This window comes from Tachyglossus aculeatus, chromosome X1 (genome assembly GCF_015852505.1).
Source record: "Tachyglossus aculeatus isolate mTacAcu1 chromosome X1, mTacAcu1.pri, whole genome shotgun sequence".
In the NCBI taxonomy this organism is placed as follows: Eukaryota; Metazoa; Chordata; class Mammalia; order Monotremata; family Tachyglossidae; genus Tachyglossus; species Tachyglossus aculeatus.
The window spans coordinates 61,184,157-61,197,234 of NC_052101.1; the positions used below are offsets into that span (position 1 = coordinate 61,184,157).

At 39.2% G+C, this 13,078-nt stretch overlaps 1 protein-coding gene and 1 long non-coding RNA gene across 8 annotated transcripts in view; one reads left to right on the forward strand and one right to left on the reverse strand.

Moving 5' to 3' along the window:
• The window catches only part of FOXP1 (forkhead box P1), a 358,788-nt gene that overhangs the window by 154,558 nt on the left and 191,152 nt on the right, over positions 1-13,078 (forward strand). Inside the window, exon 1 of one of the 7 annotated variants that reach the window (XM_038740745.1) lies at positions 3,802-3,861. The exons of the other annotated variants lie outside the window; for them this stretch is intronic. The gene's annotated coding sequence lies outside the window, so the exon portion shown is untranslated. Of the gene's footprint in view, positions 1-3,801; positions 3,862-13,078 lie in introns of those variants that run through there. 7 annotated transcript variants of the gene reach the window in all.
• On the reverse strand, positions 595-9,617 carry LOC119919935. The gene is made up of 3 exons (XR_005447748.1): positions 9,532-9,617; positions 9,291-9,373; positions 595-980 (listed from the first exon to the last, which is right to left on the reverse strand). It is a non-coding gene; the product is annotated as an uncharacterized LOC119919935 (long non-coding RNA).

Genomic DNA, 13,078 nt, shown 5'->3' on the forward strand with positions numbered 1-13,078 from the left:
TTTGCCCACTTTGAAAAGCCTCACCTGCAGTAAATTCTTTGGAGATCTTTGTTTTTACTTCATTTTTAAAACTTGCTGTTGTGTTTTGTGAATGATCAATAGATGGCTCTCAGTAAGCAGTCACTAGAGCCCTGAATGTATTGAAATTATAAAAACATGCAGCTACGATATAACCATTATTAAATATTTCACTCAGCCACTTGTTAAATCCAACCACGATACTATACTGAATTTCAAAGCCACAAAAATAAAAATAATTAAAATGTTCTGAAATGATCAAAACCTCAGCCTATGAATGAGAATTTCTGATTAATTTTAAATGCAATCTAAGAATTCATACACACACACACACACACACACACACACACACAGAGTTTATAGGGACAAGGAATTCTATAAGTGAAGAGCAGGATATATAAAGAGCAATTAAGGAACCATGGTGTTTCAAGGTAACATTTTGAGCCACATAGAAGGGGCAAGTAATATGATAGTAGTGAAAAATGCTCAATTTAAAATTCAAATGAGTGCACTTACTAGGAAATCCCATACAGTAATAATCTATTTGTAAGGTGACTGACATAGAAAGTGCCTTTTTATTTTAAGGTAAAAAAAATGCATTCAGGATAGAGTTTCCGATATAAATGTCAGGTGCAAAGTAATGTGTGCTCACTCAAAAAGCCAAGCAGATAACCTTGGCATTTAGGACACTGCTTTTTACAACACAAAATTGTATTTTGTTTTAAAAAAGGGAGGACTACATTAAGAGGTCACCTATTAGCTGTGTTTTTGCTGTCTGAAACTTAGCTGTGCTGTCTATTAAAGTCAAACCACTATGTAAACATTCCTGTGTTGTTCTTGGTCTCTACAATGGCCAAGGGGATCAAGTTTCACCTGCCAGCACATCTTCAAGCAATTAAAGCAATTAGCATGAAGCCATTTCACATTCAAGGTCTATGGTGACATTCAAGTCCAGAAGAATTCTGAAAGAGAAAAAGACAGAGAGGGAAAGGATGAAGAGAGGACTGTAGTATCAATCAATCAATCAATCAATCAATCGTATTTATTGAGCGCTTACAATAATAGTATGGCAACAATTCAATGGCTTAGGCAAATAATAAGTATATTTTTGTTCTTAACTAGTTGAGGAGGCTATTTTGAGTTTTCACACTAAATACCCAAAGTTGCTATTTCTGAGAAAGCAAACTCCAACCTCACTGTAAGTAGTGAATTTATAAGTAAGGTAATTCTAATCATCTTACTGATGTGATAATCGTTTGCCTAATTTAGGTGGGATTTCGTATTTAATGTTTACGTAGTACATCTCATTGGCTCAGGTAAATGTATCAATGAGAGAGATATTCAGCATGTAGGTTGGTGGGTTGTCTTGAAAGCTGCTATTATGTTTCTTAAAGGTTGGAACAGATTAGTGGTGACCATAAAAGCTTAAACTAGTACAGTTTAAAGATAAAGAATCAGCCTTTAACACATTAGATAGCTGCATAAGCATGACAAAAGGTGACTTTCTAAAGCAGTTTTAGACTCCAGTAGGCATTTTTGCATTTGCAACTTAGCTGCACAGTAGAGTAATATTGTTTTGCTGGTAGCAAGACCTGAATTGATTACAACTGTTTAAATGAGTTAATATACTTTTAAATCCACATTTTCCTGTTGGTTTATTATGCAGAAAAAGGCTAATTTTAAAGCCATGCCTGCTGCAGAAGAAGATCTTGCTTTGGTGTCCCAGAGGGTATTCTTAATCAGAAATAACCGCAGGCTAAATTATAATGTGGAATTTTACTGCCCTTTAACCTAACAGTGCCTGTTCATTCATTGTTTGTTAACAAACAGTTCTAAGTACAAAATTGTATGAGAATTACTTTTTCATTATATGCACTGACTTTTAATTAAAATAAGAGGCTTATTTTGTAACAATAAAAATGTCTGCCTTCTCTTGAAGAGTTTTTGTAATCACTCATTTATAAATAAATCTGGGTAGCCAGAGAAACTTTTGTATGTTGGAAATGTAGGACAATTGACCTGAAATCATTTTGTGAGCTGCTCACTTTTCCATTCGGTAGAAGAGTATTCGGCTAGAGCCACTCTAGAGAATTAGGGCTACTTCATCTCATCAGCAGTCTAAAGCTACCGATAGATCTTAATGTGGAAGTGTTTTTTCCCTTTGAGTACTTTTTTCCCCATATTGCCATCAGTGTTATTTCTTTGGATATTTCATTACAACTAGCAGATGTAAGCAGAGTAATTACATCAAATTGCAATATTTGGGATGTTGAAGGAAAAGTAAAAGCTACCATTAAAAAAAAATACTCCTGACTGAAGGGTATTATTAGCCAATTAATTGAATTGCTTAGAACTAGAATTGCCGAGTTAGAAAAGAATAAGGCATTTGCATTTAATCTTTCTTTCCCTAAGTTTACCTGCTGGAGCTGAAATGATGTGGTACTCAGAGTGGAGGTGAAGCTCCTGTAAAGCAGATCTTTCCTATTTTTTTCCAGCCTAGTCTTGTTTCTGTGATCTGCCTTTTGAACTGTTTTTGTGGCTGATCAGTTCCACCTAATATGTCTCTTGATTTCTGCTATTGTAATACTCAGACGACATGCTGTTCTCTTCATTTTTATAAGCTTTAGATGCTCCTGCCTGTCATACTCTGGCGGTTTATCTTCAGCGTCTGGATTTGCTTTCAGACTTGCATGTCTATCAAGCTGCTGATGCTTTGAATGTGAGATCAAAAGAAGATGAATTCCAGTAAAAAATTTCCTTCTATGAAGAAAAGATTGGGGCCTATGTAAACATCCCACTGACAGCTCCCAATGAGTTATTTTAGCTGAGCATTAGCACCCAGAATGACAGACAGTCCAAGACTACATGCTAAATAACAAATCAGTTTCTTCAGTGGCAGCTGCACGTTGCCACAACAGCAATACATTTTCTAAAGGAATCCTGTTCCTCTTTTTTTTTATTGAATATGGCTGTTGGACTGTTCGTTTTTTAACATTCAACCCTCAGTGCCAGCATTAGTTTACTTATACTTACAATATCTATGTAATGCTACCCACGTGACAGAAGACAGGACTTTGATAATTAGTTTGGGCTGGCAGGGGGAGAAGGGTGTGGCTAGGGGAGACAGCCATCTTGAGACAAGTAGGTAGATGGGTTTACTGGTTGGAAGAAGAATACTTAAGAAAAAAAAATGACATGGCAGACCAAGTGCTGGCCACCAAAACCAAAATGAATGATAGTTTATTGTTGTTTTTTGAAGCAAATATTGTGCATCTGGAAAAAGTACAACAAAATAGAGATTTGTAAAGGAAAAAATGGACTACATCGATGGCACTGTGGCGTATGTGAATGTAGACGTTTAAAAAGACTACATAAGTGGCTGTTTGCTTTTATAAATAACCTGTATTTGACTGTTGTTTGGTCCAGTTAGGACATAATTAGTTTGATATGTTGCTGCTTGTAGACCTAAAGTGATTTAGATATGTGCAAAATTAATAGATTTCCTCAACTGGTAAATGCAACTTTACCTGCAAGCTCCAACTGTCTTTCAACTTTGAAAGTGAAGAATTATTTAAGGAATTCTTGTGGTTTCTTTGTCATTTAGTAAAAGCAGACATTGCTACTGTGGAGGCAAGTCTCCTGTTGTTGCCTACAAAGGGCAATGTTCCAGTATGTTTTCACTTCAGTGTGTGCTTCAGCTGCACAGCACTTCCTGTTTATTCAAACATCTTTTTACCATTCTTCAACCCCCGCTTCACAGAAACAGCCAGAACCCATCTACAGCAAGAAGACGGAAATCTAAAGACAGTAAGAGCATACTCTGTTAAACTCTTCATTTTCTCTGTAAGTGTTCAGAGAAAAGGAACATTTAGCTGGGTTAAACTTTTAACTTGATTTCTTCTTCTGTGGATTTGTTCTTTCAACGTAGGAAGGTTTCATTGCCTTTAGTTTAGGAGCAAAGTACGATTATTCAATTTGTTTACTGCTCTTTGTCGTTCAGAGGCTCAAAAAGAAAACTGACTCTAACCCTTTGCAATTGGCAGCGGCTTTCAATTGTATCCCTGGAACATTAACAGTTAAGTAAGCAGTCGTTTATTGTCACTAACATTAGACTGGCTGAATTTAGATTAGAACCTCTGTGCTCATTATGACAGTGTTTTGTGTTCTTCCTTGCTATTATCTTACAAAGTTGGTATAGCGTTTTTTTTGAATGTGTAAATCGGTGTCTGCAAAAGTGTCCTCCGATGTTTGCATTTTGACATTGTTCTCATTGTGAATGTCTCTTGCTAATATTTGTATCAATTTCATGCCAATAAAAATCAGACTACTGAAACAAGCAAGGCCATTATCTCCTTCATATCACTATTGCTGAATTACAGCTTATGGCAAAAAGACCAAAAAAGCCCATGCTCACTTAATGTGATGGTTGTTCACTTTTCATGTTCTAGATAGGGTTCTTTTCCAATTTTTCAAATATTGCAGGGTTAATTATTTGTATAGCAGGTAAAGTCAGCTGGATTAATGTAGCACCTTTTTCTGGCTAATGGTCAAAAGAACTCATTTCACCATTTGTCCAGAATTTCTGTGGTTCTCACCCCTCCCCCTCTGGCCTGAAACTTCACTAAATTAGATAAGTAAAATTCTTATATGCTAATTTCCACTGGGTGTATACAAGTCAAAGAATCAAGGAGGAAATGGAAGAAGAACTATTTCGATCTTGGCAGAGAGCTGTCATTATTCTGAAGCTTTTTTTATCTGTATAGTTGTAATATCCTTAAAATATCCAACAAAACTGTATCTCCTAAAACAGAAACAGGGGAATCAAACTTTCTGTTCCTCAAAACCTCAACTATAAGACAATGTCAATATATGTATATATATATATTGCTATTGCTAGCCTGCCTTTTTAATGTTCAGACGTTATACTCCTTTGCAGAAAAAATGGTGTTTGCAACTGCCTTATGGACAATTTGTTTAGCAGTAGGAGTAATTGCACAGGGAAAATGGAAAGAGTGACTGAAGTTATTTACTCAGATGTTAGTGTAGGTGTGGGGCCGAAAGCTCACTGTGGGAACAGTGGGCTGCTTTTCTTGGTATCTCAGTCTATTTGATGACCATAAAATTTCCCAGCTCGCTGGTTTTGTTTTTTCTGGATGGCATGTTTGATTATTTATCAGAAGGGAAAGGGAGTAGCTGAAGCAAATAAACATGTGACCAAGCTCTGTTTTGTTTTCCACTCAGAAGGCCATGCCCTTTAACAGATATACAGAAAATAATAAATGCATTGTTTTATGATAAAAGGAAATAATATGTCTGGAAGGAAAATGAGCTAACTCTTTAGGTCCAGTGTCTTTTTTTTTTTTTTTTGCCTTTCTAAAATCACAACGTTTGAAACTGGGAGCTAATCCACTGTTTTGTATACTTTCACAGAGGAATGTTTCCAGGGATTACTTGTTCAACCATTTGAATTTTCTAGATTTATTAGAGTCATTCCTGACACTGGATTTTTTTTTTCATTAGGGTTAAGTTATTCAATAAATCAGTGGCACTTGCAATTTTGTGGGAAGATAGATTCTGATTTTTGATCAATTATTGCCAGCACAATTAAAATAAATCTGTTATCACTCCATCCACTCTGTGGTGTTTTCAGGGGGTGAAGCTTGGTCTCCGCTTTACAAGGGTGGTATAAAAGTGCTGTACTGTAATAAATTGCCTTATTCTATGTATTTCTTTGTCCCTCTGAACTGCACTTCAGTTTCAGAAGACATTCTTCCTCCTTAGTTTTTAATATCAAGTGACATATTGGTCTATCTTTAAGACTATTATCAACTAAAATAGAATTAATTTATCCTCCTAAGGACTGAAATATAATAAGCGAAGGGGAAACAAAACCCGATAAAGTTTGGGTTTTATAAATTGTATGTATAGGTATGTCTGCCATGTATATGTATACACTGGCAGAGACCTCAGTTGTTCCATTTGCGTGATGGAGAAGTAAAAAGTGTGTTTATTAGAGGGGGCCCCTGAGTGAGGATGGTGGGGGTGGGGGGGGGGAGAGATGAAAGGAGAACAGAGGAAGATACACACAGTCCCAATCACTGAGACATACACTGAGCCAATACAGTTACTCATACAGATGGCCTCAGTGCAGAGCAATTCAGAGCAGAATCTGCAATAGGAGAAGGTAAGTGAAAGAGCATCAGTTGTAGTCACTGTCATCTCCTGGCAAAGTGTTCCATGATAGGTCCTGGAGGAATTTGAGCTGGAAATCATGGTGGGGGCAGCAGTGGGCAGCATCAGTGTAACACTACCCACCCCAGCAATCCCAACTGCTGGGTGGCCAACTTTCTATTCTGGCTCTGCAGTCAATCAGTCAGTAGTATTTACTGAGCCATTACTATGAGCAGAGCACCTAGTGTTTGGGAGATGACAAAAAAATTAGTAGACATGATCCCTGACCTCAAGGAGCTTGCAGTCTAGCAGGGGAGACAGACATTTACATCAATTTCAGCTAACTATAAGATATGTACATACGTGCTACAAGGGTTGGGGTGACAAGTGCTTAGGGAGAGGGCAGAAAGTCTGAAGTGGCAGTTGAGGGATATAGAATGGGAAAATTAGAGATTACTTGGGGGAGGCTTTGTGGAGGAGAGATCTCAGAAGAGCTTTAAAAATGGGGAAAGCTGAGGTGTGATGGATATGAACGGAGAGTGAGTTCCAGTGAAGAGGGAGGAAATGAGTAAGAAGGTGGTAGTGAGAAAGATGAGAATGAGGCTCAGCGAGTATGTTAACTTGAGAGTTAACTCTACACTCACTCCCTTGGTGACCTCATTCGCTCCCAAGGCTTCAACTATCATCTCTACGCTGATGACACCCAGATCTACATCTCTGCCCCTGCTCTCTCCCCCTCTCTCCAGGCTCGCATCTCCTCCTGCCTTCAGGACATCTCCATCTGGATGTCTGCCCGCCACCTAAAACTCAACATGTCCAAGACTGAACTCCTTGTCTTCCCTCCCAAACCCTGCCCTCTCCCTGACTTTCCCATCACTGTTGATGGCACTACCATCCTTCCCGTCTCACAAGCCCGCAACCTTGGTGTCATCCTCGACTCCTCTCTCTCATTCACCCCTCACATCCAAGCCGTCACCAAAACCTGCCGGTCTCAGCTCTGCAACATTGCCAAGATCCGCCCTTTGCTCTCCATCCAAACCGCTACCCTGCTCGTTCAAGCTCTCATCCTATCCTGTCTGGACTACTGCATCAGCCTTCTCTCTGATCTCCCATCCTTGTGTCTCTCCCCACTTCAATCCATACTTCATGCTGCTGCCTGGATTGTCTTTGTCCAGAAACGCTCTGGGCATGTTACTCCCCTCCTCAAAAATCTTCAGTGGCTACCAATCAATCTGCGCATCATGCAGAAACTCCTCACCCTCGGCTTCAAGGCTCTCCATCACCTCACCCCCTCCTACCTCACCTCCCTTCTCTCCTTCTACAGCCCAGCCCGCACCCTCCGCTCCTCTGCCGCTAATCTCCTCACCGTGCCTCGTTCTCGCCTGTCCCGCCATCGACCCCCAGCCCACGTCATCCCCCGGGCCTGGAATGCCCTCCCTCTGCCCATCCGCCAAGCTAGCTCTCTTCCTCCCTTCAAGGCCCTACTGAGAGCTCACCTCCTCCAGGAGGCCTTCCCATACTCAGCCCCTTCCTTCCTCTCCCCCTTGTCCCCCTCTCCATCCCCCATCTTACCTCCTTCCCTTCCCCACAGCACCTGTATATATGTATATATGTTTGTACATATTTATCACTCTATTTTACTTGTACATATCTATTCTATTTATTTTATTTTGTTAGTATGTTTGGTTTTGTTCTCTGTCTCCCCCTTCTAGACTGTGAGCCCACTGTTGGGTAGGGACTGTCTCTATATGTTGCCAATTTGTACTTCCCAAGCGCTTAGTACAGTGCTCTGCATACAGTAAGCGCTCAATAAATACGATTGATTTATTGATTGATTGAGAGGAATGAAGAATGCGAACTGGGCTATAGTGGGAGAAGAGAGAGGAAGAGAGCTGATTTAGTGCCTTAAAGTGACTGGTCAAGAGTTTCTGGTTGATGCAGAGAGTAATGCCTAATTTGTTGCCTTGCCCCTTTTCCCCTTGAGGCCCCTTCCTCTCCAGCAAGAGGGATGGGGGAGAAAACAGACCAAATCCTCTCTAGGACTATTTTTGCCAGTTTTCTCCTCCAAGAAGCATATTTGCACCTGCTTTGGGACACCCATTGCCACAACAGGAACACAACTGACAGGAACAAGAAAGTGTGAATGGTGCTGTACACTATAATCAATTCTATTATCAATTCCTGTGCACATGTTCTCGATCCCAATGTCTTCTTGACTGTACTAAGACTTGTCTGTTGTTCACAACAGGAGACTCATCCACTGCCTTTGTTTGCAGATAGAGTGCCTGATGTTGCCTGATATTGTGCCATAGGTGCACCCAAAATTTATGGTCCTAGGTAAACCACTGACAAGAGTTTTGCCTATATTGTTTTAGAATACGTGTTTGAAATACGCATGCAGCAATTTCCTTTTATTGACCTTATAAGGGATCCTACACGTAGACTATTTCCACAAAAAGACATCTCCAACTTTAGGAACCTGGTACTGTATGGGATACAATTTTACTCTTGAAGAATCAAATGATGAAAACTACAGTTGTTCCTCTAAGGTCGTTTGTTTATTGGATGAATCTCCAAAGGTTCATCCCTTTTGTTTGGATAATAATGATACTTTGTACTTATATAGGGCCTTTTGTCTGAGGAAACCAAAGTGTTTTACAAACATTAACTCATTAATCCCCAGAACACTCTTGGGACTGGAAACATTATCCTACTTTTGAGGTGGGAAAATATTCTGTTGTTAAAATTGCTTACAATTTCCGGGAAATGGCTCCAGCTAAGACTTGGAAGTGGAATGACATGAATGCCATGAGAAAGGTTTTCCTGTGGCATTTCCAGTCTGAGCACAAGCCAAAAAGATTTCCAAGTTCCAAGAGAAACCCTACTACCATAAAACTCTGGGTTCACAGCTAGTGAAATTGAAGGACTGTTTGAGTATCCACATTTTTAGCTATTTAAGTACAGCTTGAGTTCATGGATTCAGCATGACCTGGGGAAAGAGAGATCTTGGTTTTGCATCTTCCTTGTTCCGTGAAGCTGGACATTGGGCCTCTGTACACAGAATAGTTTTTATTTTCCAAAATAGGAACGACAGTACTTACTGCTCATTGAATGTTTCAGATAATGGCTCCAGCTTTAAACACAATCTCTTCTTGAATCTAACCTCTTCTGCAGACATCTATCCCTACGAAACAAAGAGCAAGGTCATTGGGTTCCATTGTTTGGTTGGGGTGAGGATAAGGTGGCCACTTTTATGTCTGGCGTGTGTGTGTGTGTGTGCACGCACGTACACTATATATATGTATATAAAATATATATACGTATGTATTTTCAGCACCCAACCTCTCTTCACTGCACGTCTGTCACTGAGTTCTGTGTTCAGAGATGGATCAGGAAAGAAAATGTAATGAACGTGATGACTCTGGAACATTGTGGGAGAATTATGGTACCTTGGAGAAATGATCTAAGTTGGGCCAGAATCAGGTAGATTTTTGCAAAATGACATCCATTATGATGTCATCGTGTTCTGCGTGCCAGCATAATACATATGCCATCACATGTATCTTGAGGTCTGGGTTTGTTTAGGGAGTGCTTTCTTTGATTAAATGAAAATATCACTCATTAAATTCCCTCTCACTTGTTTTTAGCTTAGCTGTTTGTTTTATTTGATGTCTTATTCTAATGCCACTCTACCACATTCTGCTAGGTTGCTCCATTCTCATTCTTAATTTTTCAGTCATCACTGAAGAGTAGATTATTTACTGAGCTCTTTCTCTCTGGGTATATCTATTTGGCACAAAGTAGATGCTCTGATGAAAAGAGCTCCTTTCTTTGCCCATGAGGGGTCCCAGATTTTAAGTGGTCAAGGGGACCATAAAGACATCATGCAGGTCCTGCCCTGGACAAGACATTGTAGGCTAGATGAACACAACTACTGCTATAGGCTTCTCAGTTTCCAGGAAGTTTGAGGCCCTGTAGGAGACATCAGATCTTGAGTTTTACATTTCTGCAAGCCATTTCTTTGTCAGTTCCATTCAACTATTGGCTCCTTTCTTTGGAGTTTGGTGAAATACCCCATTGATTTCAAAATCCATATGGTTATGAATCATCTTTCAGGCAATTTTGGAAGCACACATAATATGGAAGGGGCATAGGATAGATGTGAAATGACTCTGGTTTTGAATGTGTTTGAGCAGTAATTCAGTGAAGTAACATTTATAGAATTTATTTTAAACAAATTTGAGTTTTCCATTCAGGCCTCAAGAATAAGGAACTCTTAGTTTAGCTTATTCAAGTCACATCATTAATAAGTAAAACTACGAATGGCTCCCTATTGAGGTGGGGGGCGGGGGGACAGGCGGGGGAAGGAACTGGAGACAGTTATTGGTTAACACATACCTTTGTTTCACCTGTTCTGTTTGTCTTGCCATGTTGCATTTGTACAGTGAATGTGGGAGGGGTTAAGTTGATTTCTTTTACAAGCTTTTGTCCAAAATGTGGACAAGTAAAGAGTTGAATGCAACTTCCAAACTGAATATTTCATTCATTTTAGAATAAACTTCAATTTCATTTCACTTCACCGCATGCTCAATGTGGCCTACAGCCATGGCACCTTGAGCTGTGATCTCGTCAAATCTTTAAGCTGAACAGGCTTAGGCTTGGTCAGTACTTGAAGGGAATACCTCTAAAGAAAACTCAGGTGCTGAAGGAATTGGTGTTGGTGAATCACTGTCTGGCACTTGCCCCATTAATGTGTAGTGAACCAGTGCCCCAACATGGGGTTATGGGGCACAGAGCTAATAGGATTTCTTTCTTATAAGAAACTTCAAACAGACTTCCTGGACATTTTTCAACCATTAAAATATTTCAGGGGATTTTGCAAGAGGTAGAGCTGTTATCCTATTTTGTCTGAGAAAAATTCAATATTTTGTTTGCCTAGAATAATGCTCTTTGTGAATGGGAAGAATGTTTTCTGAACTTGAGCTATTGCATGGCGGTTACTTCTGGATGTTATCTAGTGCAGTAGTCTTATTGCTGTCTTTAGGTTCAATGAGGAATATGTGAATAGTTGTTCTTATTGTCCCATAGAGTTGTATAGAATCAAAAGAGGTGCAGGAGTTTACAAATCATGGTACATGTGCCAGAACACAGTTATGAAGTACTCTGCCACTTAGTAAAGATGCTATCTTGAGGAAGCAGCATGGGCTAGTGGATGGAGCACAGGCCTGGGAGTTAGAAGGTCATGGGTTCTAATCCTGGCTCTGCCACATGTATGCTATGTGACCTAGGGTAAGTCACTTCACTTCTCTTTGCCTCAGTTCCCTCTTCTGTAAAATGGGGATTAAGACTGTGAGCCCTGTGTGGGACAGGGACTGTATCCAACCTGATTATCTTGTATTTACCCCAGTGCTTAGAACAGTGTCTGGCACATAGTAAGTCCTTAACAAATACTATAATTATTATTATTATAGATATTTTCTCATCTTTGTTTCTTAAAAAAAACTAGGAAATTAATTGCAAAAGCCAGTTTGCTTAGCTCTAAAATCTTGTCAACATCTCATGTACTTTGAGAAACATTCCCATAAGCAAGGATTTGCTAAATTTAACACCCAGACCAGATCTTGTAAATGCAAACATTTTCAATGTATGGGCCCATATGAAATCTAATTTATGCAGTTCCTTATCTATGTTATTTTGATGAAGAAGCATCATAATGTACTCGTAGAGTTTCTGGCCTAATAGACCACTGGATTTATGTAGATACTTTCTTACTAATTCATTGGTAACGATTGTAAAATAGTTGATAGGGACCGTCTCTATATGATGCAAACTTGTACTTCCCCAGCACTTAGTACAGTGCTCTGCACACAGTAAGCGCTCAATAAATATGATTGATTGATTGAGGATCTCTACGTGAAATGTCCTGTATAAATATGCAGTATGATAAAATTCCCCTGAAGCATATAATTCTTTAAAAAAAAAAAAAACTTCTGCCAAACTCAGAAGATTTCCCTTCTAGGTCACTGATTCAAATCCAGTATTACCATGGACTTAATGGCTTTTCTCTCTGATGGCTACTCAATCAATCAATCACTCAATCAATGGCATTTATTAAGTGCTTACTATGTGTAGAGTACTGTTTTAAGTGCTTAAGAAAGTACACTGCAATAGAATTAGCATGCACGCTCCCTGCCCATAACGTGCTTACTTTATGGCCTAAATAATGTGAGTGGGCTTGTTTGCTACTTTGGTCACAAATGACACTCCTATTTGATGTACCAGTGAGGAGATCAAGAACTGACTCTACCCAGGAGCCAACATGCTTTCTCAAAAATAGGATGATTTCTTCCCATCAAGACTGGGGTATCAGAGTTTTAACAAGGAAGGTTATTATCATCATTATGAGAGTCTTCATCACTTCTATTACTTCAGAACTGAAGACTACATCCACATTTTGTAATCTAGCATTTCCTGCAAAGGTTAAATTCAGTGTGAGATAGTGTAACAAGCTTATTGCTAGATTGGCATGTTATTCCAAATATTTTCCTTTTTTAATATTTGTATTCATAATATTTAATTGTAATGTTGAAGACTAACTGGCTTGGCTGGTGATTTATTCTACTCTTCAGGTTCTTGCAAGCACAGTCTCATTTTTCAATCTGACCCATAAACCTCTTCAGTTTTAAATGAGTGGTTACCATGTCTCAAGAAAATAATCTTCAGAGAGATTGTCATTTGAAGTTGTGATGAGTACTAGTATTGTAATAGTCAATGTTTGCTGGAGTTAAACTGTGATAAACGAATTTGTTTCACAGAGGCACTCTGTGAACATATAAGGAGCATATAAGAAATAAAGGGGAAAATGTGATTCCTTTTACTCTTAAGCCTC